Genomic DNA, 24049 nt, shown 5'->3' on the forward strand with positions numbered 1-24049 from the left:
TTTGTGTCTGTCTCTCAGCATCTGTTCCCAGGACTGCAATCCCGCTGAAACGCTCAATATCACATGAAGATGATCCCATTATTACGTTGAGGTGTCGAGCTTCGTTGATCGCCATCAGACTGTCAAGAAGAGTCATGGCCGAACCCAAAGAAATTACTCCTAAAGAGGAAAGAAACGATCTCTCTCTCTTTCTCTCTCTCGGCAGCAAAACCCGTCATCAATCTAGCCTTGCTTCAACAACCCCACAAAATGAAATGATATAAATCTTGCATCACTCACCAAAATTCGTTGCCTAAACAGTGAATTTCGGATTGGAGAAGCATAAGAATAAAAAAGAAAAAAAACAGAGCTTCGATAAGAATACAATAGTTACTGGAGGCGTGATGTGAAAATACCCTGGAAATATGAAAGCTATCGTCAGGTGCACATCAATTCACAAAAGTTCGCCTGATGGTTAACCGCAAAAATTGCGTCGAAAGAACAAAAAGGACTATTCATGCCGTTTTGTCCTCCATTTGGTTTTCTCTCTACAGAAAGCTAATTATTATTATTATTATTATTATTATTATTATTATTATTATTATTATTATTAATATGAGGGTAAACAAATAACACTACTTTGGCATCCCTGAAATAAGTTGAATTAACAGTGAACTCTGACTGAATAACTTTTTGTCAACAACTGGCAAAATACACACTAAACCTAAAATTACCTACTGCTGTGATCAACTGACAAATAATTCAAGGCTGACAATATCTGCAAGTCATCAGAATTGAGGACGATGACATATATGCATTTATTGTTACTGCATCTTATCAATCGACTTGCATTAAATTACATTAACCGATGTAGAGAAAGATGATGATTATGCGTTTATGTGTGCGACCGCGCATTCTCAACAGCCCAAAAAATCTCTAACTTTCCCATTTCTTTCTATATTTAAAGAGGCTATTTTGGCAATCAAATATACAATGGCTGTTGAATGCAACCAGCAAATTTTGTATATGTATATATTCATACACACAAATATATATATATATATATATATATATATGTGTGTGTGTGTGTGTGTGTGTGTGTATAGTGTATATACACACTCACATATATATATGCATACATACATATATATAAATCTATATATACACATATAAATAAAGAAATATACATATATATTATATAAATAAAATTGTACTGGAAATAAAAACGTAAGGTGTGTCTTACCCATACGAAGATAGATGCCTCAGGTGTTTTCGACATGGAAGTGAAAGGGAAGGAGTCGCGGTGGAAGTAACGAAGGATACTATAAGGACAAACCTGAGGACAAGGAGGACAAAGTTCGGTGTCGACTCCTGCTGGCTGCGGTTCTCACACGACGACCGAGTATGCCAGGGGTCGTTATCCTTCCTTCCTTCCTTTCTCTCTCTCTCTCTCTCTCTCTCTCTCTCTTCCGGACGGCGATTCTTATCTATTTTCTCCCTTTCCTTGAGGTCTTTAAACCCCTTGCGTTTGCACATCTGCCATTATGGTCATTTACAATAGGGCTGGTAATTGCGTGTCCCCCGCCATTTACCCCGGGGCTGTCCGTCCCTATATTGTTCGAAGGTTCGACGTCCTCTGGTCTGGTCAAGATCAGTAACACAGTGGGTTGTTTCTTTTATATGTATAATACATACACATACATACGTTTAGAACAGAGAGAGAGCTTTTCGTTCGTCACTCCGTGAAGGGGACCCAATATCGAAAACATATTTCGAATCACTATCACTTTCCATTCAAGGGTTCGGAGAAGTACGCATTCTGAAACTGTTCAGAAAGGGTCAGGTCACTGCCAGGTGCTGTTACGCTCCCGTGAGCCAGGTCATATGGCAGCTGACCTCACCTGCCCGAGATCGCACATCACAAAGAGTGCGAGACCCTGAATTTTAAACTTTCTCTGCTTATTCTGACAACGACTGAACAATTGAAGCCCAGAATATCAATTCCACAGTCTGAGTATTACCCTGCTTTTCGCAATTGTTAACAAAAATCTTAAAGTTGAAAAAGTTGAATATCTTGGTCTCAGTTAACTTAAGCAATATCAGGGATTAAGGTTCTGGAAAGTATCCAAAGTTATTAAAGTATGAGTGGACCCATAACACATTATTGTATGAAAATGTTTGAAGCTCCATAATTCGAGCTAAAATCATTTCAAGCACGTAAATCCTCATATAAAATTAAATATTTTATTTTATGGAAAACATGTTATCGATGTTCGAGAAAAATGACAGGACTCTGTGCCCAGATATCTGTATCCAAAAACAATGTAATTTATTTAAAATAATGATTGAGTAAATGATTAACTTGAAGATAGGTATAGCATTGTTCCTATCGGACAAGTAGCATTTGCAGATACTGAACTACGGGAATTAAAATACGTAGTGGATCTTGCCTAGATAGTGACCCCAAGGAAAGTTCGGGGGTCGTTATCTAGGACTAATATTTCTTATCTCTTTGGGGTCATTAACTTATGATATTTACAGTCTTTTGTCTGTGTTTCTACGGTCCTCCCAGACGGGCTTGTATTAAACATGCCACAACAGTGATTGCATACCGAGTTAAAACCCTTGGGAGCCACTGGAAAGATCCCAATTAAGCAATACTATTCATCGGAGACGAACTTCTACCTTGCACATATCTTGGTCACACTTCTCCGCTTCCAAGACATAAGATCAATTCAGTTTTTGGCAGCATTCGGTTCACGGCAGCATTATTGTCTTCAGAATAATCATTAACGAAAATTCTTTGATGTATTATGAGGTGATAAAAGTTAAAATGCATAACTGTACAACAGAAGATGCAAACATCTGGGAAAGATACACAAGTTATTACCACAGGGTACTTAACAGTCAGATTAAAAGAAAGTGAAAAAGTGAAAATCCTATTAAATTCTTTAAGTGCTATTCAGATAAATAGATGTATACTGCAAATGACCACAAATTATCTCCATGATATTTATAGCAAGAAGAAAAAAATAAAATGATTTAGTAAAGTCAAATTACTCTTCAGAAACAAGAAAAATATTTTAATAAGTTTAATTTTGTACGTAAATGAAATGAAATCTGCACGCACATGCCGCATCGACTGAAACTACTAAAAAAACCACCAATTAAGCCAAGCATGAGCAAGGCCCAGTACATGTGTCATTAGCGAGGATAATTAGCAACACTTCAAGAGATAACACCTGCCATAGCACACCACACACCTGGATAGTCCCCTGAGCTCAATATTTACACGGCACACTTTACTTCCTGTGCGCACAGTTTCCTTCCCGTCTTCTGTTTGACTCTGTCACTTTCAGCTGCGGACAAATATTAGGGGTTTTTCGAGAAATCAGTGTGTGTTCTTGATTGCACAGGAAAATAAAACTCGCAACTGATAGCAATGATGTGCAAATAGGTGAGCGACCGACATTTAAAATAGCTAATTGATGTAGTAGACGTTTGAATGCAAACACACACACACACACACACATTATATATATATATATATATATATATTATATATATATATATATATAAGGACAATGTGTGTGCATATGTATGTGTGCACGCCTTTGTCCATGAGTCTTTGTCAAAGCACAGGAGCGTAGATGTACGCATGTTACAGTTTACGGTAATTGGTCTGACATTTAGATTCAACTGATACTATTATTAAGGTTTTTGAAGGAACTGAATGAAGAGGCCACTAGAAGGCACTAGAACGTAAAGACTTCTTCCTTCCGCTGAATGACAACCTCATAAGCCTACGGCACAGGAACGACGAAAGTTCCGCAAGGGCGAAAATGTCTTCGGAGGGTACGGGAAGAGAGCCCTAAAAGCAAGCTGGTCGTGGAGACAACAGACGGGACAATTTTCGCTGTTATGACTCTGGTCATTGTCCTTATTTACTCATCCTTATCTCGCTTCCTTCCTCTGGGAGTCATCCTTCCTCCTTCCTCCGCTTTTTATCCTCCCTTTTTATGGTCTGCCCTTCACTCTTCGCTGATGCTCCTTCTCTTCCTGATTCTGTTTCCCTCTTTTTATTGCTTTTTTCGTGGGTCTTCTTCGCGTTGCATTAACATACCGGAGGGTCATTTTACCTCAATTTGCCTTTGCTTCCTTTTTCGCTCACTTTTCCCGGTCAGTCACATTTCCTCTTTTCTTGTCTTTCCCAGAGAGTAGTTATCCAATCATCGACATTTGAAGTTCCTTAATACGTCTATGATGAGCTTTTCGCACGACGAGGAGTCGCCTGCATTTAATGTCCTCCAACTAGAAGTCATCTTCAGTTCATTTTCATTCAAAAGTCATTGACTCTTTTTGTTCCCATATTCGTGCTGGTCATGGATTAAGAAATTTAAAAAATTCAAGCCATCGCATAGGTCGCTTATCTGTAAACTATCCCAGTTGATTATTTTCGTAGTCGTTCCGTTCCCATGGAAGTAAAACACGCCTGGACTTTGAGCAAACAAGCCTTTATACCGTGTTCGTTACAAAACTAACATCTCGATCAGTGAAACCGAATAGTGTTGGATGTGGTCAGCCCTCGCATGGATGACCACCTATGAATACCAGAAATCGCCGGTATATAAGGCCTCTAGAATATACAACTTCCCCACAAAAATGTAAGAATGGATAAAGTCTAGTTGGGAAAAAGAGATATATGTATATAAATCTACTGCTCGAATTCTATCCGATAAGTATATAATTGTAAAGACTATAATATATATACATATATATATATATATATATATATATATATATATATACATACATATATATATATATATATATACATACATATATATATATATTATATATATATAATATACATACATACGTGCATACATATGTATATGTATATATAGAGAGAGAACTCTCTTCTCTAATGTGATGTCATAATTCGCAATACAATCGTCAGTGCAAACAAATGCCATCAGTGCATGGTAAGAATGCGCTGCATCAAAAAAGAAGAGCAATTAAACAGGTTACATTTCAAAGCGCAAACGGTAATAATGCAGAGTATGTTTGCATTAAATGAATTATGCTAAAAGTGAAAAATAAAAATGCTTGGGGTGCAAATTTATTGATAATGCATATCATAGATATTTATCATTTAAACATGCAACTATAGAGAGACGAATCGCAGACAGGCTACATTTGAACATCGCCAAGAGCGAAAGTTTATGAAGCATTTTCGAGCAGATGTAAATCATATTTCAAAAGACTGCAAATTGGACAGTGGCTACTTAGAAGGTTTGAAGTACATTTAAAGAATTGCATTAGTTTAAACCATAGATTTGTTCATTCGCGGTAACTTTATATTTTAGTCATAATAAATATGGGGACACTGAAAATGCTTTAGCATCAATGACCTACATTTGGTATAGATACCACATGTTTAGTCAGTGTATACATTACCTTTGATTCTTCAGAGACAGAGACACGGAAACCTACTGTACACGAATGAGCTGTTTTACTTGACAAGTCATGAATGAGAGTGCAATGCTCCATCAATAATTTTTTCATACATTAGTTTTTACAACGTATGCATCATGGCGAATTGGAATGTAATATAAATTCCAGTTTTCGTAAGTCCTCAAAGACTGCAACTTTTCTGATCAAAATCAAACTGGAATAATGACATACTCACGTGTACCCTCCAGTGACCAAAGATCAGCTGGAAGCAGTAATGAGATAACAAGTGACAATGAAAAGAAAAAAAGTGAAGTAAATGACTAAGCAACTTTGCGAAAAACGCTCAAAGCACGCCCCGAGAGAGAGAGAGAGAGAGAGAGAGAGAGAGAGAGAGAGAGAGATTAGGAAGCGCTGTTAAGTATGTAAGAGTGAAATATAAAGAAATGGAAGAAGGAAGGGATATTAAGTTTGCGAGAAAATATAAAAGATCGAGAATCGATGTTAAGATTGAAAGTGGATGAAAGGAAAGAGGAAAAGTTGTCGAGAAAGAGAGAGTAAAGGAAGGAAAGAACGAAGGACGAGAGAGAGAGAGAGAGAGAGAGAGAGAGAGAGAGAGAGAGAGAGATGAGGGGGGAGGCAGGGCGGGGGAGGGGGTGCTATTAGCAACAAAGTCAAGAAAGTTTCCGAAAGAAGTCAGGAACATTGAATGAGAACAATTAAAGCGTTGTTCAGTTTGGGTTTCGCCTGAAAATCTGTTTTATTCTCTCGCATGAAATTCCAGCCTTGGACTCAAAACTCCAAATGGAAAATGTCGACACACGACCATTTCATGACGCAACACCGCCAGGCAACAGAAACAAACCAGGAGTCAACTTCAGGCGGATAAAACAAAACAACTAAGGCTATGCAATACACAAATGCGGTAGTTAATAAAAACAACTGCATAATGATATGAAGTTGCTGAACTTGCAGGAATAGATAATAATAATAATATATAAAGTTTGACACGAAAACAAAAGTCTAAAGGCATCGATTCGTCCTTTCCAGGGAATTATAACGGTGTGGTCAATCCCATTTTAATTGCTGAATCATCGCATTCACAATCACGTCCACGCAACCGCGGTCGTAATTTGATGAAGAAATTGATGGGATTCTCAACGAAAACAATACGATTTGGCTACACTAATGATTGTTTTTCTTACAGCCTTAACGCTACAACGCACTGAACACAGTCATTTGTCTCAACTGATAAAGATGATATGGAAAATCATTTTAACAATAAACAAATTTCCCTCTGAGCCGTGACATAACCTCATGGCTGAAACTCTATGAGACGAGTCCTGTAGGATGCAGGATACTGCACTGTTTGCCAAAGCGGTTATTCTGGCCACTAAGGAAGACTGCACATTATACAAGGAATCATTTCATACATTCAATCGCTTAATTAATCACCTAAGATAAATATACCACCGTGAATGTAGAGAATCCATGGTATGAGATATCACTAATAGACTTTGATATACTAATCAAGATATGATGACCTGCGTCTGTTTTTTCGCGTCGACACACGGTAAACTATAAATAAACAAGATGACATGACAAGGGTTTCATAACTTACATCTAATGCAAAAGAAGTTATATGATCACATCAAACAATGCTAAGTGCAGTTGGCTAAACAATGCAAGCAATGCCTACTGCTGCCGTTTTCTTTTAATTCTCTTCACAGACTTGGTCCACTACATTGAAGACTGATATATATATATATATATATATGATATATATATATATATATATTATATGTATATATATATACACATATACGTTAATGTACAGAAAAAATGCCACTTAACCAACAGAAATACCGACAACAGACTAATGAAACTCACTTACCACTTAGGAAGGACGCAAAACCTGTCACTAGAACATTCGAGCTAATTTCAAATAACCTCCAGGTTATCCACCGAATGTAATACAATGGTGTTCCAGGATTATATAGAGAACGTGCTCTGCAGAGGTTAATGTTACATAACCTTCAAGTCATCCAGCGAATGTAAGTGGTGTCCGAGGGGCAAATTTCCACACAACTTTTTAAACTGGGCCGATGCATAATATCATATTATCCAACACGAGAAAATTCTTCATAGTACACAGGCTACCCTCACATATCTTAGAGGTCTTTCAGTAAGTTTGGCACGGAAGTGTTTCAGGAACATACACATTTGTTTCTAGTGACAATTTGCACAAAACGACTGTGAAACTGGAACGATGTCATTTCACGCACTAAAGAAAATTCCGTATAGTACAGGGATTACCTTCACATAACCTTCAAGTCTATCAGTGAATTTAAGACTGTAGTTCCGTGGACAAATTTTCACAAAACGGTTAGCAGACGGTTTCCAGTCGACTAATCCAACTAGAATAAAGTTGTCCACGGTGGTAGTTGTTGGTTTATATCAATCCAGCCTTGTGCTGGTGAGGACCCTTGCCTGAAAACCTCTTGTACCTGTGATCAAGTACTTCAGAGGATAAGAGGCCTGAAGTGGACGGCTCGGTCCGCTCGTCCTCACACGCTGCCGCGCAAACAATGGCTGGCTGAGCTTGATTCTGGCTTCTTAGGACTCATCCCGCGAGCCCGCGTTTCCTTCTGGTTAATTGTGTCCCACCAGGTGACCAGGTGTGTTTGGCTTCACCCACCATGACAACGAATCACGTAACGTCTTTAAATGTTTCATAAAAAAAAAGAAGCGTTTCTATTTCTCTTCTCCCTCGTGAACTTGCGCGCAATACTTTAAACGGCACAAAAAATAAAATACAAATAAAAATGATTTAGTGAGAAACGAATGAGATAACAGTTTTACATCAGAACTGAATGCAGCGATCTTATTCAGCGGGACTTCTGTCAAATCCTCGTTCAGAAGGACCTGTAAACCGTATGTATTCTCTCAAAAGACATTGAACTCAATGCGAACAAAACCGAGGACAGCTGCCATAAGGTAACACTGCTTATCCCAAAACACCTTCGGCAAGAATGCTGCTCTCACGAGGACTTCTAAGGCAAAAGAACCGCAGCAAAACATAACTATTTCACGCTTCCGGATTTCAGGAGCTTGAAAGGTTCCTCCCATGATTTTATTGAAGTCAAAGTCATTACGATGCAAGGTAAATCAAAAGATGTTAAGGGAAAATGAAAGTATTCAGAGGGTGCCACAAATTCAGGTAGGGCCCTCTTCCCGTATCATATTTAACGATGTTTATAATCCTGATCATTTGCAATCTTACTCAGCACATTTTTCAAGATATGGAATCAGAACTGGGTTGCCTTGGTTGTGATTCGCTTATCGGGCACCGTGACCTTTTTCCCTTCGGCGACTGTCTCCAGTCTCTTCTGATTTAGGCTGGTAACTGACCCATACGAGAAGTATCCCAAAAGGAGCTTTTTTCCAAATTTCTATGAAATACCAAGAACGTCATAAAAAAATCTTGTTATGGTATATCTTCGCGAATGGTCAAACGTTGGAACTTGGTTCTTGTGGATATTGTTTCTTTAGTGGATCACAAAACGTATTCCAAAAAATTAGTGTAATAGCGAGTTTAAAAAAAGTAGAAACAAGTGAACGGAAAATGCTCATATCGATAAAACTGGTTGAACAGTAATTATACTTTTGGCAGTTATCAACTGATGTTATTTATATGGCTACTTTCGTGTTCTCTTCAGACTGACATTATAGGTATGTATGTATTTATGTATATAGGTATAATCACTGGTGCGTCCATTGAGCGTATCTATGCACGGTATCTTAATACCCACAATGTTTTCTTAACCTATCGACATGTCTCTAAATACTCTTACCCTTGCAAGAATTGAATCCGAACAGGCTACTATAGGAAATAAAGCACATAAAAAGCAAAACCCGCTAAAACATTGTTACCATTTTGAGGAATGGCCTACGTATTTCAGCTCTAGTTCAATGTACCTGATTTCGGCAAGCACAGATACGCATAAGTGAAACATTCTTATCCTTCTTTGCATTATCGTGTGTTAAGAAACGTTCGTTCTTCCCACTGTGTACGAGAGGACGAACGCCACCTAGAAAGGGAGAAGGAAGAAACTCTTCCTTCTGGCATTTTATCTCCCATTCCGAATTCAGGCCTGCGGGGATGAGATTACGCCAATAAGAGTTAGAAAATCGAGAGGAGCTCTCTCTCTCTCTCTCTCTCTCTCTCTCTCTCTCTCTCTCTCTCTCTCTCTCTCTCTTACTCATTTCTGTGATGATGATGCTCATGGCTTCTAAACAGTTAAGGGAGTCTATACCTCAACGACGACTGGTATTCACTGGTGATCACCCAATGAAACACTGATCAAATTCAATGACTTCACTAACCGAGAAACCAGCATTCTGCAATGCAGTTAAAATCCTATATTCCATAGAGAAAGAAATATGTTACAACACTCTCCCAAAGGTCAGTGACACATATTGGCCAACGACCCTCAGCCACGAGTACTTCAGGGTTCCCCTGGAATTCAGAGGAAGTAACCCTGATTGATCGCTGCTGTTCAGATATTTTTGAAAAAAAAAAAAAAAAAAAAAAAAACAAAAAAAAAAAAAAAAAAAAAAAAAAAAAAAAAAAGTCTTTTAGCCTGCGATCCCGAGTTATTTCCGGCGATGTAAAAAATTAGGGTAAAAAAGTTTATAGTTACATTTACGAATTCCGGTGATCCCTGGCAAGAAATGCCCGAGGACGTGTCTGACTCTGCTTTGGTTAGATTCAACAAAAAATACAGAGCGAAGAGGAAGTCGCAAAAAAGCTTTTGGTCACTAAAAGTTATATAAAATTGATAAACGAAGAGCAATTAAATATATACAGACCGAAGTGTAAAAATAATACTATACACGGGCTTGAACTTACAGACACGTAGATTGAGAGAGAGAGAGAGAGAGAGAGAGAGAGAGAGAGAGAGAGAGAGAGAGAGAGCAGGAAAGACTCAAGGTAATGGTCCGTATATCCGGTGCTGATTTTTAGCAAAGTGTCGCCACTATTTCGAATTTGCCAACCAATCTATTTCATTTGCGAATAACCTGATGAGGATTTTTTCTAATTACCAAGAAAAAGAAAAATGTGAAAGTTGCCACATTTAAAAAGAAAAAAGAAATTGTTTTCTGCTTTTGTCTCACAAAACATTGCTGCAACATTTCAAAAGTCTCAGTATCTAGTCAGCTGACCAAGCACTGCCGGTCAGAAATAAATTCGTGATGAAAGGTACATTCAATAAAGTTTAAATTCACACACACACACACACACACACATATACACACACACACATATACACACACACACATATATATACACACACACACACGCGACTGGTGGAATATACTATGTATACCGATAATAACGAAAAGGATGATCATCAGACGTAGTAAGAATTAAGAATCCCTGCCAGAGCTCTACTATGTCCCTGGAGCCATTCATCAGAGGCTGCGGGAAATCGTCGACGTCGCAGGAGTCATAACTACCAAATCCGCCTGAAATTTATTGGGGCGTTGTCTGCATCCCTCAGGAACAGCATCGAATTTTAATGCCGTGGGTATGAAGGGCGAGGTATCAGGAAGGCAGGCGAGTCTCAGTGTAAGGTCAAGAGTCGTAAAGACGAATTTAAAACAAAACTTCACATTTTCTTCGCCTTTTCTCCGCTACGTGATTACCCTATCGTAAGATCGAGCATGCTGCATTAATCGTTTCCATAATTCACTGGATTTATACAACTTTTGATTACATCTAATTGGTCGTGGCTTAGCTCTCCAGTCTAAAATGGACAAATGTGGTCCAGTTTCGATGTTTATCTCTCTCTCTCTCTCTCTCTCTCTCTCTCTCTCTCTCTCTCTCTCTCTCTCAGCAGCCTTGAGTATTACGTTTGCAAAGAAAACAATTGATAAGAAGATTACAGTTGGATCTCTCTCTCTCTCTCTCTCTCCTCTCTCTCTCTCTCTCTCTCTGCAAAAAAGCGCGTGTCTGGGTTCCAATGAGGTAAATTAATTCTAAGATTACAGCAGGGCAAAAACAAACCCAATTAAGGACCAGATGATGATAATTAGTCACTGAGGCAAAGTAATTAATATGGTACTTAATTTTATCAAGGAAGAAAAATAAAAAAAAAAAAAAAACAGGGGGCCTTCTCTTTCACCGCCAACTTTTCGGGGGGGGGGGGTTAAACATACGACGAAAAGGATATATGGCAATGGCTCAGAATTACTTGAGAGATCGTTTCACGCTTTTGCAGCTAAGGGAAAAAACTGTAGGAGGTCAACGCTAAAATTGATCAACTGAAAAAATATCTCCAAGATGGAGTTAATATTGCTACTATGAATGAATGATAATGAGTAACCAAACAGATGTAAATATGACGAAAAAAGCTATAGATTTCGTTGCATCATTGTAATTTCCAGTAATACATATTCGGGCGTACTTGTTACTTGAGAGAGAGAGAGAGAGAGAGAGAGGAGAGTGAGAGAGAGAGAGAGAGGAGAGAGAGAGAGGAGAGAGAGAGAGAGAGAGAGAGAGATATATATATATATATATATATAATTATAAATATTATATATATATTTGTGTGTATGTGTGTGTAAATAAATTTTTGTTAAAAAGGATACGTCTCAAGTATAAAGGCCCATTAAAACACTCTGGTTTAAGGCTAAGGTCCTTAGCTTTAAACCAGAGTACTTTAGTGGGTCTTACATATCAAGTTCTACTTCTTCTTTGTTCTTTGTTTTAAATATAAGTTCTTTATCATTACCATATTTTCTAGCTAGTATATGACCTTTCTACTAATCTTAAAACGAACACAAAAAGCTAAAACAGAGTTACCGAAGATATCGTACCATGAGGGAAGACTCCAATAAGAACTTCTTAAAAATGGAACGAAACGGCACAGGTGGAGAGACACAGACGCTAATGTGCTGTGTAAAGCTGTAGGAAATACAATACTAACAACGAGGATTTGAATCCAGAACTTCATTACAACTTGATGAGTATAGGAATGACAAAAATCTAATATTAATTTCATCGGATATATAAGGATAACTTATATTATACACTGATATAACATTTCTTTAAACAAAATATGTTATAATCAGTATAATGTTCTCTCATGCCCAAAAGTCTGTTGACCCGGAGAGCAGGCCTTCAAAGAACAAAAGCTCAAACACGAGAAAGTAAACAAACGGGGAGAGGTCACTGAATAACCAACAAATGAGGATTAATCAACAGTCATGAATAATTCCAGTAAAGTCTGGAATACTGAGGTGAAAATAGAACCTTATCTGTTTTCTGCTTCCTAATAGAGGTACTGCGAAAATATAACCCTGATAAAACTGAACCAGTTTTGTAAGGGAAAATGGCCGGATATATATATATATATATATATATATATATATATATATATATATATATATATATATATATATATATATATATATATACATACATAATATATATATATACACAAAAGAAAAGAGAGAGAGAGAGAGAGAGAGAGAGAGAGAGAGAGAGAGAGAGAGAGAGAGAGATGTGGGAGCGTCATAACCAGAAAGCAGCAAGAAAAGAAAACGGGAAAAATCCATTTCCGCCGAGCAGCAGAGTCCCATTACAGGAATTTGTCATTTTCTTCCAGCAGCGGGAAGCATTTCCCTCTCGTAGCAACTGAGCGTAAACACCAACAAACGGTGGAGCTGTTACAGAAGACGCTCTCTGGAGGCTGAATTGCGAACAGGAAGCTGCAAACATTATATCAAGTACAATGAACTGACTTTAAGTGAATCAGACGAATGATGAGTAATAATGCGGTTTACTATACTTCCACAACTTTCCGACAGAGGCTTATGACCAATTGCGACTTAGAGGAAAGGGCTGTCACCGCGAGGTTTCAGGTCGTAAATTCAAAAATTAAAATAAAACCTTGCGGTAGTGAGTAATCTGTCATTTTATAGTACTACCACTACTCATTAAGACTATAGTTGACGGCAATTTCTTTTTAACTTTCTTTCGGTGATGAGTAATATAAAACTGATCATTACTAAATACCTCTCTGGTTGACAGAACTTGTGATCGTTCATCATTCTGGGTAGAAATTCAGACTGAGAGATGAAATTTCAACTCATAAACGTAAGAAAATTTTTGCAGTGATGTGTAATGTGGGTTACTGGAACTACACTACTACTACTACTACTACTACTACTGGTACACCATCTTCTACTGCTGCTGGTACTGTTACTACTATTTTAAATGAAGGCCTAATAATATTTCACCACTTGAAGAAAAGGACTGTAATGGGTGAAAACGATCATTAATACCTCAAGAACTAACGTCAAAATCACAAGGTTCACTAAGCACCAGACTTTGAAGGTTCCTCGTAGCAGCAACTTTTAGAGTATCATGAAATTCACTTTCTGCGACAAGGACCACTTACGATAGGACAATGACTCCCCGGATGGCATGATATCAAGACTCCATTATCATGCCTGTTGGGTAACTCTTGGAAAAGCTGACATAATTTAATCATTCTGACACTGATTTCTGACAAAATCTATTAACCTTGACGTAGATTTCCAACAGTACCAAGTCTCAGTGTTGATATACTTCAAACCAAAGATACTCTGTAGTATCTTTGCTATAAACTGAATGTGCCAACATTTTTGTTAGCCCATACGCCATATAGTATCACCAACACGGTATCCGGTAAGAAGCAAGGTTCCGGAGCTGCGATGAAATCGGGCTATCATAGAAGCTTATTTTTCCTAAGAAGTAATGCCGATTTATATATCTATTAAAATACTGCTAAAGAAATAAACTTACAATACAGTTTTTAAAGCCAATAGATTTAAACCCGAGAAAAAAAATCGATATTTAAACACCGATTCTGTTATATAGCATTAGAGGCAAGGCTAACTGGAGTGTAAATCATATTCTGAAGGATTTCAAAATCCTTGCAAAGTACTCACCTGCAGAATTGGGGAAGGCAGAGTTCATTTCTATCGAATTTTGGAACCCACTTTTCAATAGAATTTTCCTTTGAATATTTTGTTTTTCAGATGGCCTTGCGTTTGTGTATTTGGTCCGTTTTAAGTTGCTTTAAACTTACCGTGCTAAAATTACTGTTTTATTATTTGCTTTAGCATAGTGTCACGTTTTAAAGACAATTTCTTGAACTAAAATGGTATCCAAAACGTAAATTTTCCTGTTGTTCAAACCCTTCAGCTTCCTTATACAGTTTAAGAACGACTCAAGAAGGAGCCATTGGTACTATACGCTTCTAAATTCATCACACTGCAAAAGTTTCTACGTGGGACTTCAGTATCAACGAGCTCACAGTTGTATTATGGCAGTCATTAATTGACAGGTGGTAATTTAAATGGTCCAGAAGTGAAAATCTTGAGGGAGAAAGTCTTGAATAGCTCTGGCATTAAACTAATATCGGTGGGCAGACACAAAACTGTTCTGGATGCAAAGCAGCATCATTTATCTTTTCATTCTTTCTAGGCCATCGCATTTACGCATCTTGGCTGTTTAATTAAGTCGGGCTACAGACGAACTCCATATTGAACTGATAAAAAATAAAAAGCGAATTTTTCCACTACTATCCTGGAATTCATTGCTCGATTCCTCGTTCCATAACTTTCAGAGGAACTAAAAGTACAAGGAGAGAGAGAGAGAGAGAGAGAGGAATATAAGGCTTCACAGCCTCCTGACATCTAAAATGGGCCTCTTCGTTTCCTACAAGAAACAAAAACTCACGATGAACTCGAATAAAAAAGTAAAAAAATTAAAAAAATGAACAAAAACCTCATAAATGAACAAAAGGGAGTAAGAGAGAAAGTTGATTACAGCAAAACAAGTGTCATACAAGTACAATGTTCCCATCATCAAACACCTTTCTCACGTACAAAGGGAGAGAGAGAGAGAGAGAGAGAGAGGATATGGTAGCCAACGAGTATGAAAGTAAGAGTTTAACTTATTGAAAAAATGACTATAAAAAGAATAGAAAGTATTTATATGTATATATGTGTTTATATTATGTATGTATATGTATGTATATATATATATATATATATATTATATATATATATATATATATATAAGTCAGTAACATTTTAAAAAAATACGTTAGTCTTCGAAGATACATAATACTGGTTGGCAACGCACAGTTGCGTCTAATGCTAATATTACTTTATAATAGAAGAGCTGCTAAGGAATTCCCTCTATGAAGACATGCATTCTAATTCTCCTTATCCTGATGGACAAAGAACTGACAAACGATAGTAGTCGTTTAGGTTCCATGAAAGCTAATTTCAGCTGTTGTGTACATGAAACAAACAGCTTTGGGAACGCAAACCTCTCATTTCAATGATCACCTGTTAGTGAAAAAAAAAAGTCATAAAAATGGAACCGTAGGACTAATTGCCATCAGCCTTTTTTCGTCGGCCTCCTTGGAGGGATTTGCAGCCCCCACGGGGTGAGAAGGGAAGGAGGGGAAGGAGGGGGGGTGGGGGAGGGGACCGGGTAGTCAGCGGCGTGACAACCTGGGCATAGTTCCGGTGGGGATCAGGAGCGGGGGAAAGGAGACAGACAGCGCAGGAGTTCTCTCCTCTCCATCCACCGCCCTCCTACCTTTGCCTTCACTTCCTCTCAGTTTTGTCTCCTCACGTCTCTTCTTTCCCTGACATTTCTGAACTGATTCCTTCATACTACTTACTACTTATAACCGCCCCGAAGAGAGCGAGCGCTCTGCTTCACACCACATTGAGCTACAGCCGAGACAAAATGACTTGATTCTTGCTTACAGCCACTGTATGAAATCAAGATCTATCTACATAGGATCTATGTTTTTTTTCTCTCTCTAGGAGATAAGTTTTAAAGAATCTTACAAAAGGAATGGCGTGTGAAGCAAATAACTTTCTCATTTTTACCATCGTAACACGATTTTCCTCGTGAAACCGTCACTTCAGAATGATTCTCTCTGATAAATGGCTTTACGAGAAATAACAATGAAGAATAAATGAAAAAAATGTTTTGTTCGATTACTGCATGTTCAACATTTAATTGGGCTCATTCTCAGGAAACAAAGCAAGGACGGATTAGCATTTTCATTTTGTATAAATACCTGAAGGCTTTTGTTTCATTCAGTTTTTGAGACTGAACTAATTCTTTCATTAATAATTTCAAAAATAATGTTTGAGACTTTTTTACTTTCAAGCAAAAAAACAACAAAAATAGAAATGACGACAAAAATCTTGTTCACTCTACATGTATTAGGGAAAAAATTAGTAAAAAAAAATTACTGCGAGCAAAGTCAATAATTGACAAAGCAGATACGTAGGCCTCATGTATAAAAACACTAAGTTTTCATAGCATTATATTTACAGACAAAATTTACAAATTTAACACCACTATCTGTGTACAATGTCATGCGACAACTGCAGACCCACCTTAGTACAGTAGAAATGTAAAGTTTAAAATCAATTTCACCCGCGAGAGTTTACAAGTGTCCGTCACACGAGAAGACAGCCACTTTCCTATTCCTTATGTAAATGAAAGGAATTACCAGTGAAAATGATCAAAGCTAAATTTAAAACCGATAATATATTCAAGGAATATGTCGGCGCCGAATAGAAAAACAATTAGCCTAACTGACGTTTATCACTGGAATTTATGTCTGATATGAACTCTAATGGAAACCACTCCACGGAAAAGGCAGAACGTTGCATTCTATTTGACCAAGAAAAGTTTTCAATAGAGAATAGGAAACGACTAAAAGCTTTTTAAATAATTCTATTGCAAAATGTTGGAGATTGGAGAACCAACTTTACATAAATAAGGCCGAGATGTTTCTAAAATAAAATACTTCAAAAACATCTACGCTTTTTAATTTTACGTATTAAGGTAATAAATTAATAAAATAGCATTTTAATGTTACTTCTCTGAGCAAAAAATATTACCTTCCAAATACGTTGTATAGTTTTTACATTAGCCTTCATTAGAATCAACTGGAATCCTGGAAAACGACGAAAACAAACGCTGAGGTTAGTTACCAAATGGGAAATTCGAGCTTTCCACGGAATTTTGTCCTGAAGACGTCACCGCGGTGCCTGTTGATGCGAGACCAGACATAGTTCCTGTCGTTAGCAGACAATTCGTTACGCCATTTCTCATCAACGATAAACCATTTTAAGATAATCTTTTAAATGGTTGTTTAAAATAATTTCTGCCAGCTATAATCCATAGAGTAGGAACTATGATAAGCACAATGAAAACTTACATTCATACAAACACACAGACACACGTTATGTATGTGTAATATATATAATATATAATATATAATATATATATATATATATATAGATATATATATTATGTATAATATGTATTAGTATATTTATTTAAGTAAATATATATATGTATGTACGTATGTAGGAATGTGTACGTGTGCCTGAACTCGAAGCCAACAGGATGCACGACCACCTACTGTTAGTTAATCAAATAAGCTACAACATCAGCAAAATACCTTGGAATTTTTAGATCTCTTAAATTCCTGTTGTTTTTCATAATGAAGGGCCTAACAATGCAATAGATAAACAGGACCCTAGATGAAAACAAACGGGATTTTCTGTCTTGCAGATTGCCAGTTACACAGACTCGGAACTGAGAATAGTACTATAACCTTAATCATGTTCAGAGTTAAGCATAAAGAAACATTCATTTTGAAGTGAATTAATTTCTTTTCGCTTGGAAAATCATTCCTCATTTTATTTGGTCGATCTATACCACTGTCATTAAGGAATGATCACCATGAAAAATGCGTGAAATATTTCTTTTGAAGTACTATGTCTGTCTAAAATGACAGTTCAGGTTTTGGTGAATAGGAGGTACATTTCAGCTCAATAAATGACACGTTAACTTTTACATTAAAAGACCGTAGCTATTGTAGTCAATTCTGTTTTTATTTCTTTTTAGGATAACACTGCGCTCCTATTTCTCTCCCTTTCGTTGACTATATTCGCAGCTAACTGAACGTCAGTGCCATCTTTATTCTTATAATTTCTATAGGATACCAATTCTCCTTCCACCAGTGCTTTGTTTATGATGACAGAATGCCACTTAGGCTCTTTGTTCATCTGGGAATTCTCCTTGTCAGCTCTGCTAGAAATCTGTATCTTTTTCGGTGGTCTTCTCTTCAGAGGATACCTAAGGAAACCTTCCCTTTACGGGTCTCTCTTTCTCATTGTTTCCTGTTTTTAAAATATCAAAAGCCACCAAAATCTCACTTCCTTTGCCTCGCTTTTTTTGTTTATAGCGCACCAATGACCTCCATTTCTTTCTTCATTATTCTGTTCCATTCTGGTTAAATATGAATAAATCCTATTCTCATGTTTCTTTTTCTTTTTGGAATCTTTACTACAACAGATACCACCGGACTCCGATCCGCACTTCTTCTTTAGCTTGTTCCCAGCTTATAGAATATCACTGGGCTCTATTTCAGCTCTCATTTTTCTTTGTTCCCAGTTGATAGGATACCACTCGACTCTATTTCTCCTCTCCTGTTTTTTCGTCGGCCGGAAAAGCGATCCACTTGCAAATCCGAGGGCTCCCGTTGGCCACTTCCTGCATTCAACGGATAAAAGAAGGACGCCTTCCTATAATCACAACATCCTTTGGACAGCCACTACAGAGTACAGACTGTGGCTAAAGCCATCGATGGCTCATCCGTTCATTCTGGGAGTCCTCGTCGGGCGACAATTGTTTTCTATCCAAAGTGATATTTAATGTTCGGTAAACTGCCACTTTTTCTTGCAAAGATGTAGTCATTAAAAGCACGATGTTCGAATTGAATTAGTGCTTTACTTCTTGCAGCTTGCGTTATTTGAGTATAACATAGTTTCATATAATAAGTGTCTGAATCCTGTATGGTATTCTAATTACATAAGTACCTGCATTGGTATGATTATTACCAAATAAATAAGTACTTTTATATACTCTAGTCATTTGTATTTATTCCATGTACCATTATATCATAATTATTATTACTGCTTTCATCATTTATACTGTAGTACATTCATTTACTAAAGCTAATGATATCACAAAAACAATCAACGTCTCATATATCATTATTAAATGCTCAATCTACTCGTAAATTTTCAATTTTTTAAAGAAAAACTTCAAGTGCTTTGTCAGATAACTGAAGAGTCCATTTGGAGGAAAAATGATCTTTCATATTTCCTGCCAACGAGGGATTTTCACGAACGACATCTATTATCAATTCAATAAATTAATCTTCGTTCCTCTGGTGATTTATATTCGATTAATGATTCAGTTCACTTCATTTGACCTTAACCGCTTGCTCTCTCGCTCTCTCTCCCTCTTCCGGACAGCATATAACACACACTTCTTCCTCCTCTCTTTCACTTCCTCTTGTATCATCAACTCCCTTCCTCTTGTGATCCCTTTCAGAGATGACGTCACCTTCATTTCCTGAAGGAAGGGAAGGGTCCTGTCGAAACTAGTCCTGTTCCTGTTCTCAAATGCCCAAAAACACAGTAAAAGCCACATTCATAATTCACTGCTGAATCGAGGACAAATCCTGTGTTTAGTAGAATTTCCTCAACATTATCCGTTTCATGCTAATACTATTCTTCTTGCATTTTAATATATTTTTTATCTATTCATTCATCTTTTTATAAGTGGAATCTCTTTTTTCTGCATTTCCCTTTATTTCCCAATGAACACCATATTCTTTGGAGGCTTGCATTTCAAGTCAATGGCACCTGCGGGCTTGGTCCATATGAATAGGTTTCATTTCCTGAATAATAATAATAATAATAATAATAATAATAATAATAATAATAATAATAATAATAATAATAATAATAAAACTGCACCTAAACTGAACGATCCTCGAAGCAGCAGCACGTCAAACCTACACACACTGAATTATACCTCTATCTCACTCACACTTTCGCTTCGTGGATATTAATGACTTTCCATTAAAGACTGCAGAATATGCACTTCTTTAAGTGCCTTTAAACAAAGACTGCAGAATATGCACTTCTTTAAGTGCCTTTAAACAAAGAAGTTGAACTGAATTGCATACAAAATTTATGGCAAACGCCAAGCACTGGGATGTATGTATGAGGTCATTCAGCGCTTAAACGGAAATTGACAGTGAAAAGGTTTGAAAGGTGTAACAGGGTTGAAATGGGTGGCAGCTAGGGGTGAAGCACGCTACAAAGAACCTTAAGTAATGCCCACAATGCACCCATGAGGTATACTGACGGTACTAACCCCCTACGGGAATAAATAAAGAAGGGACCGAGCTGCAAAACATATTTAGAGGCTATTCAATTATATCTTTAAGGAAAAGAAACACTACAATGACTTTCAGTGGCAAACAAAAGAGAATGAACATATACCACTCACTTGACGCCATCTCTTCAAGTTTCTCTCTCAGAGAGAGAGAGACGGGTTATACCTTGGTGGGAAGGACCACCTCAATAGACACCCAGCTTCAAGCAATTATCTCATCAACTGGCATATTCCCCGATTCATTTAGTAACGCTATACGAGTTCGTTAGGCTTCTCTTAAAAATAAGAGAGAGAGAGAGAGAGAGAGAGAGAGAGAGAGAGAGAGAGAGAGAGAGAGAGAGAGAATCGACTCTACTACAGAGTGGGAAGTACTTCCTCCTGGTGAAAGAATCCTCCTTGTGATTTAAAAATCCTGCAACGACGAACGCCATCTGCAGTGCAGATCATAAATCAAACCATATAGCTGTGTCAGACAGATTGTTGCACTACTGAAATTATTATCGTTATTATTCTTATTACAGAAACGACTCACGTGCTGCGCATGGTTCCAAATAATAAAATGGAGCATGAGACACAGAAACACCGGAAAAGAAGTTAAATATTAAACGGAATGTATACATTTACAAAATCAATACTTACGAAATGAATTATATGACTTAAAACAAGCAAAAACGTACGCGTTACTTCCAAATCGACTAATTAGAATATTATTTCCTGAATGTTCTCAACAAATTCACAAGGGTTTTCAGCACGTAAATTGGTATTCACGCAGCGGCATTTCAATTGCGTTATCTCAAGAGCCAACTTTTTCCGCTGAGCCACGGTTTCCTTACAGAAAATTTCACTCGTTCCGAGAGCTGGATTCTGTCACAGATAAGGGCGGTATCACTGACTCATCCCAGAAACAACTTCATCTCTTTTCTTTTTGATGACCTTCTTGAGGGAAACGGAGTGACATCTGATTCCTATGGAAATAACATTGCCTCAGTTGATTCGACGAGTCAGGCGGTTCACACTAGGTCTTTTAATACGAATATACAAGCGAGTGGCACAGGACACGTCCATGCGAGGATGTGTCAACAACAGATGAGAAATCGAGACATCCAGTGAGTGATATTCTTTTGAAACTATACAGAGTCCAATATAATATATTTCGCCAAAGCATGTTCATTAATATCTGGTGGAAGAGAGAGAGAGAGAGAGAGAGAGAGAGAGAGAGAGAGAGAGAGAGAGAGAGAGAGATAAAAATAAAAAATATTTTTCCAGGCCAACTGTTTAATTCCCATGTCGGTATTCATGCGCCCCATGGATATATATATATATATATATAGATATATATATATATATGATATCTATATCTATTGTAATCTATAATATATTAATATATACGTGTGTGTGTGTGTGTATGTGTGCGTATAACTTTTTAAGCAATAATTTATGAGCAAAAAAGTATGTGAGTGTGTATATGATGTATGTATGTATGTATATATATATATATACTATATATATAATATAGTATATATACGTACATATATATGTCTGTGTGTGTATGTATGTATATATATATATATATATATATATATATATATATATATATATATATATAATCTCTTCAATACAGTGATGATTTGAGTAAAAAAAGAATATATATAACACTTTATTAATAAATTGATCATTTATGAATAAAACATGAATACAAATTACACTGATATATATTAAGTTCATGTTAAGAGAAGTATTTACATTTCACTACCGCAATTGGGTTCTTAAAAATCAACCAAAACATTAGCAATTAATGCTTATGAATTACATGAACAGTAATTAACGCTGTTATGAAAAAGTAAAAACAATTAATTTTATAATTTTATTCCTGTTGTCCAGTCTGGCGATAAACGGCCATTCTGGTGCAGTCATTTATTTTTTGCAGATAACATTGGACATAAAAATCCAAAGTCATGGTGGTTGCATTTCTAATGAATGACCTTCCGTCTTTCCAATAACCAACACATTTTCAAATTCTTATTCACGATTTCAATACAATAATGCTGAAATGACGTCACTTTCTTTCTCTATTAAGTAAAAACGCTTCTATCCTCAATAAGTCTGTGTAGATGATGATGATGGTGATGATGATGATGATGATAATCATTGTTAATTAAACAAAAGTGCACATATCCTCACCGAACTTGGAACTCTCCGTGCAAAGTCCTACGAAACAAAATGAGAGAGAGAGAGAGAGAGAGAGAGAGAGAGGAGAGAGAGAGAGAGAGAGAGAGAGATGGTTGTAATTAATATTTCCTTGTTATCTGCTGTGTATTCTTTATGACGTACAAATCTCTATGTCCAGGTAAGCAGCATTGAAATGGAATCTTTAAAATTTTTCGACCTCCTCTCGATCTTATTTCTTGAAGTCAAAGTTTGGGAATCTATTATTATTATTGTTATTATTATTTATTCAGTAGATGAAACCTATTCATTTGGAATAAGCCCACAGGTGCCATTGACTTGAAATTCAAGCCTCCAAAGAATATGGCATTCATTAGGAAATAAAGGGAAATGCAGAAAGAAGAGATCCTTCTTATTAAAACAGCAAAACAAATGATTCAATATCATTTCTTCTTTTAAATCTTGACTGCTAAAGAACACCTAGGATTGCTCTCTGCAGTTAAGAGTAAATAGGTTTAGCTGTATCAGTAACTCCTTGCGAGAAATTTTACGCCTAAAATTCCTCTCTTAAACTGCTAACATTTCACAACATTTCAAGTAAAAAAATATATTTTTCGTCCAGAAGAAATCCTAATTCTTTTTACATGCTTTTTCAACTTTTATATCTGAAACAATAGTTTTATTCTCTATTGTTATCATATCTCTTATCATTCACTATGCTTATATCTCTCTCGTTTTCAATGTTTATTGAACAATGAGTGAATTTCTTTTATTTATACACTACCACCTTCAATAACAATAATAAACAAAATCGTTGTTTGTGTTCTGGGGGAATGCACCTGTGCAAGATATGATTTTAGCTTTGCTGCAAGTTTTACCTCACGCTGCTACCGGTTCAACAAATAAATGATTTAACTTAGCGCATTTCGTTTTTTGCTTTTTTCATCTCTAATAAGTTCGAATACTCACCAACTCCATGCCTCACCAAAAGTTTTTTTATCTACAGCCCAGTAATTCTAGACTTCTTTCCGCAACGTATTTAAAACTGAACAACTTTTCCATTCTTGTTAAATATGAATCAATTTACTCGATAAG

General features: G+C 36.7%; 1 protein-coding gene across 4 annotated transcripts in view; it reads right to left on the reverse strand.

Moving 5' to 3' along the window:
• Window positions 1–24049, reverse strand: part of LOC135208409 (uncharacterized) — a 224592-nt gene that overhangs the window by 84721 nt on the left and 115822 nt on the right. The window contains exon 1 of one of the 4 annotated variants that reach the window (XM_064240545.1): window positions 7328–8035. The exons of 2 other annotated variants lie outside the window; for them this stretch is intronic. The gene's annotated coding sequence lies outside the window, so the exon portion shown is untranslated. Of the gene's footprint in view, window positions 1–7323; window positions 8036–24049 lie in introns of those variants that run through there. One more of the 4 variants, XM_064240547.1, reaches the window with a different exon arrangement.

Source organism: Macrobrachium nipponense, chromosome 35 (assembly GCF_015104395.2).
Source record: "Macrobrachium nipponense isolate FS-2020 chromosome 35, ASM1510439v2, whole genome shotgun sequence".
NCBI classification, from domain to species: Eukaryota; Metazoa; Arthropoda; class Malacostraca; order Decapoda; family Palaemonidae; genus Macrobrachium; species Macrobrachium nipponense.